Genomic DNA, 5,157 nt, shown 5'->3' with positions numbered 1-5,157 from the left:
CCCTATAAAACCCCTCTCCACACAGAGTTCTCTCTCTCTCTGCTTCCTGTCGCTGCGTCGGCAAGGTGGGGGAGCCGAGCTAGCTCGAATAAAGACTCTTGTGCTTTTGCATCGGACTGGCTGGCTCCCTGATGTGGTTTCTTGGGGATCCTGAAATCTGGGCATAACAAGTGGCAGTACAAAGGCTCCCCCACCCTTGGTTTACAAAGCAGGGCTTCCATTTAAATAACATTTGTCTTTCATAATTCATGCTCATTTCTAAAATCTTTAAGAGGTGAGGCTTGGCTATGTCTTTTTAACTGAGGAGAGGATATTAAATATAAATGGAAGTAAATTTATTCATTCATTGAACAATTATTAAGTTCCTGATCTGTGACAGGCCCCTCGCTCAATGTAGATGAACTTGTGGTGATGAAGTCCTTGCTGTCATTGAGCTTACATTCTAGTGTGGAAGAAAAACTGTGAACTAAAAAGTATCAGCAGTAATTGATACTTCATAGACCATTAAAATAAATTGATGTTCTATACATAAGAACCAGGTGATTATTTTAGATTAGATGATTCTCTCTCAGGAGGTGACAAGTAAACAGATCTGAATGACAAAGGAAACCAGCCTTTTTCTTTTTAAAATCTTTTTATTTTTGTTGTTGTTGTTGTTAATCCTCACTGGAGGATATTTTTTCCATTGACTTTTTTAGAGAGAGTGGAAGGGAGGAACGGGGACTGGAGAATAGGGAGAGAGAGAGAAAGAGAGAGAGAGAGAGAGAGAGAGAGAGAGAGATATGAGAGACACACATTGATTGGTTGCCTCCCACAGGCACCCCAACCCAGGTGGGGATGGAACCTTCGACCCAGGTACGGTGCCCTTGACTGGGAATTGAACCCCAGACTCTTCAGTGTGCGGGACAATGCTCTAATCCAGTGGTTTTCCACCTTCCTAATGCTGCGACCCTTTAATACAGTTCCTCATGTTGTGGTGACCCCCAATTTCATTGCTACAAATTGAACATAATTAAAGCATAGTGATTAATCACAAAAACAATATGTAATTATATATGTGTTTTCCGATGGTCTTAGGTGACCCCTGTGAAAGGATCGTTCGACCCCCAAAGGGGTCTCGACCCACAGGTTGAGAACCGCTGCTAATCCAATCCCTACCTTGCTTTATCCCACCTTTATGTAATCTTCCTTTGTTCCCTCCTTAATTCCAAATGCATAAGAAACTGCAAAGTGTTGTTCTGAGAAGCATTTTTCTCAGTCTGTTGAGATCTTGCCTTCAGGTATATCCTGTTTTGCTCAAGTAAATTTTTATAAAATTCTCTACAGATTTGGACATTCTTATGTGACAAATGCCAGTGGGAGAAGGAAAAGGAGAAATAGCTGCCAGCTATGTTCTATTTGGTTTCAAATGATAGCAGCACCAGCATGCACTTTCACCTGGGAGTCTGTTTCTCTTGTTTATACATGCATCTTCATATGCCCATTGCCAGACAGATAAGATATGCTAAGAGAGTTCAGATTCTTGATACCTGGCAGTTTAAAAGCTGCTCTTTTGGGACCTGAAGAAACATCAAACCCTCTTTCTTCCTCTTCTTTTTGCTTATAAATAATAGAAATTTATTTCTCACATTCCTAGAGGCAGGAAATCTGATGAGTGCCAGCATGGTTGGGCGAGGGTCCTCTTACAGATCTAGTGTTAGGGGCAGAATAGAATAGCTACAATTATAAGAAATATGAATCATGCTCTGTTAACTGATTTTTCTGTTCTGATTAGAAAAAGCATATTCTAACCTGGCCGAGAGTTGTATGCCCTGGGACATGGGAGCTAACGTTGGAATGCAGTCCAATCTCCTTTCCCGAGAACTGCCTACCATTATGGAAAGATTTACAACCTTGTGGCTGAAACAATCTAGTCCCAGAGGCACCCCACAGCATGTCCTTTGCAACCCCCAGCCCCTATGGCCTATAATCTGGTGGTGGCGGTGGGGGGGGGGGGAGCAGAGGTGCCCGCCCTCTGCAACCTTCCCAGCTGCACTGCCTGTAACCTATAAAGATTATACCATGCCTACTTTCCTATGCCTGTAATTCTTACTTTCCCAAGTAATCTTTGACCTTCTATCCAATATAAGCAACTGGCTTATGGGGAGGGACAGAGCAGGTTTTTGTGGATGACCTGCAGCTCTCCCATACTGCCAGCATTATTGGAATAAACGCTCATATATGATTCAATCCTGTCTCTGCTTAATTGGCTCAAGCAGTGACAGGCAGCCCGGACCCCTTGGTTGTCTTATTACATCATCTGGCGACCCTGATGGGACACAAGTGAGGAGTCCTCTTGCTGCCTGGACTGGGGTTCCCCGGAGCTGAGGCATGGACTCCTTAACCACTGCCAGGAATTTTCCTGTTTTAAGTCCCAACCACAGCTTCAGCAATCTCCATCATCTCACCTAAAACCTAAGTTGAGAGTTCTGTAACTCTGTAAAGGGGGAAGTCAGTTGTCAGTTACCACCCTCCACCCAACTCCACCCCCAGTCTGGTGAGCCTGATCAGCTCCTGGTTGCAAGCAGCCTCTCAAGGTCCTTGCCTTGGCCCCACACCTGAGCCTGATGTGCTTAGAGTTGAGACAACACTGTCTGGCTGTGCACAGTAAGGTCTGGCTGTGCATGGTAAGCCACAAATGGTTGTGTGTCTGTTGTGTGCACTTGTAAATATTGTACATTAGGGTGTTTTTTTTGCCTGGTGTAACTTTGCCTATAATATGCTTAAATTGTTCAAGGATGGGTGCTGGTGACTCAATCCAAAAAGACACTCTATTGGAATGGATCTTGTGGGGTTGGGTATTTGGCTGAAACAATCTAATCCCAGAGGCACCCACCCTCTGTGACCCCACCCCGCACACTGCATTGCCTGTAACCTGTAACCATTATACCTTGCCCATTTGCCCATGCCTGTAATTCTTACTTTCCCATGTAATCTTTGCTTTTCTACCCATATAAGCAGCTGGCTTATAGGGAGGGGCAGAACAGATTTTTGTGGATGACCTGCTGCTCTCCCACACTGTCGGCATTATTGGAATAAATGCTCATATATGATTCAACCCATCTCTGCTTAATTGGCTCAAGCAGTGACAGGCAGCTCAGACCCCTTGGTTTCCGGTTATACTGGGACATAGCCTTGTATCCGCACATGGTAGAAGGTCTTCCTCTTCTTATTGGGACTCTTCTGATAGATCAGAGCCTACTAAGCACTGACCATTCAAGAACCATCTATAATAATAAAAGTGCAATATGTTAATTAGACCAGACTTCCTTCCGGACGACCTTCTGGACGAAGCCAGGGCTAGGAGGGAAGCCTGGGTCCCAGGTGCCAGAGGGAAGCCAGTGCCATCAGCTGGGGGAAGGAAGGCCTACTCTTGCATCAACTTCGTGCATCAGGCCTCTAGTCTATACTAATAATAGAGGAATATGCAAATTGGTCAGGATGCCTTCACACAACGACCGAACAGCAGGCTGCATGGGGCAACCAGGCCAGCAGGGGGGGGGGGGCAGTTGTGGGCGACCAGGCAGGCAGGGGGGCAGTTGCGGGCAACCAGGTCAGCAGGGGGGCAGTGAGGGGCGACCAGGCCGGAAGGGGGACAGTTAGAGGTGACCAGGCAGTCGGACATCCCCCAAAGGGTCTTGGATTGGAGAGGGTGCAGGCTGGGCTGAGGGAACCCCCCCCCCTGCACGAATTTCGTGCACCGGGCCTCTAGTAAGAAAATAATGAAAGTGGAGCTGCAACAAGGAACTCATTCAAGCAAGAGTCCTCTGCTGTTGGAACCCAGGGAAAATATTTCTCCTAAAAAAAATTTAAGAAAAATACAAGTAAGTCAAAGTTAATCTTCCCCCAAGATACAGTGTTCTCTCAAAGCCCCTTCCTTCTTTTCTGAAGGTACACTCTGTTCTGGAGCAGAGCTGGGATACCAGCCCCAAGATAAATGGGGTTTCCCCTCTCCTTTTAATTTTATGAAAGAGCTGCCAATTCTCGAAATTCCTCCTTTGATGAGAAGATAAAGTAGAACAATGCTGTGAAACTAAGGGAATTCCTAAGGGACATTCTTCTAGGGTGTGTAAAGCCTGATTGGAAGTATGTGTGCCTGGAGGGGGTTGGAAAGTTAGGAATAGGAAGGGTGGTTGGACTAGAGTTGGTAGCCAGTTGCTTCTAAACTTTTCACAGAATAACAACTCTATCCAGTCTCATCTCCTGGGACTTGTAGGCATATTTATTACAGCAATTAGAGAACTTCATCCACTTCAAATCTTCAAATCCTCCCGACCCCCCCAACCCGTGCCCCCTCAAAAAAGAAAAAAATATTAGATTTCTTTCCCATTATGTGTTGGAGATAAGCTTCTACTTACAGACTTCTCACAAACTCAGGGGGAAAAAAAGTTGTTGTTGTTGTTGTTTTTTAAACAGAATTGCAGCTCAAATCACTGTACCACATTCGATTGTGAGTATCTGGAAGGAGCGAACCCCCTTCTCTTGCTGTTTAAGGGAAATCTTTTGTAAAATGCTACGGATTGGAGTTAGTACCCAATTTGAATCCTGTTCCGAGCTCCATCATCTGTAAATGTGGATAATTTTCCTATCTGCTTGACATGGTTACGTAATTTTTTTAATCTAACATTTGAGGGCAAACCGCTTTAGACGCATGCTCTCATTCAGCGACCATGAGAAAGGTATTATGGAGATTGTATGTGAAGATAGTTTGTTTCGTAGAAAAGAAACGACTGGCTGGGACTTCCTGGGCTATCTTTTTACCGGGCTGTTGTGAGGGTTAAATGAGCGCTTCTGGAGGCGCTTTCTACAGCCACCTGGTGGGTCCCTAACCTCACACCCCACAGCACCGCTCCGCCGGGAGGAATCGGTAAATGCTGGCCGGAGTGCAGGGTTTTTGTATCTCGTCTTTTCCTTCCAGTCTTCCAATCACAAACGAATCTCGGCGCGGCCTGGGGCGGAGACCGCGAATCTGGGAGCCGAAGCCCGGACGGGGGCGAGCGCGGAGTCCCCGAGAGGCCACGGAAACGACGGAGCACGTCAGCGGTTGGCAGGGCTTTGGAGGCCCGGCCGGAGTCCACGGAGGCCCCACCCTCCTCCTCTGGGGCTGAGGTGCGAGGC

Source organism: Myotis brandtii, unplaced genomic scaffold (genome assembly GCF_000412655.1).
Source record: "Myotis brandtii unplaced genomic scaffold, ASM41265v1 scaffold782, whole genome shotgun sequence".
Taxonomy (NCBI): Eukaryota; Metazoa; Chordata; class Mammalia; order Chiroptera; family Vespertilionidae; genus Myotis; species Myotis brandtii.
This window is presented reverse-complemented; position numbering follows the sequence as displayed.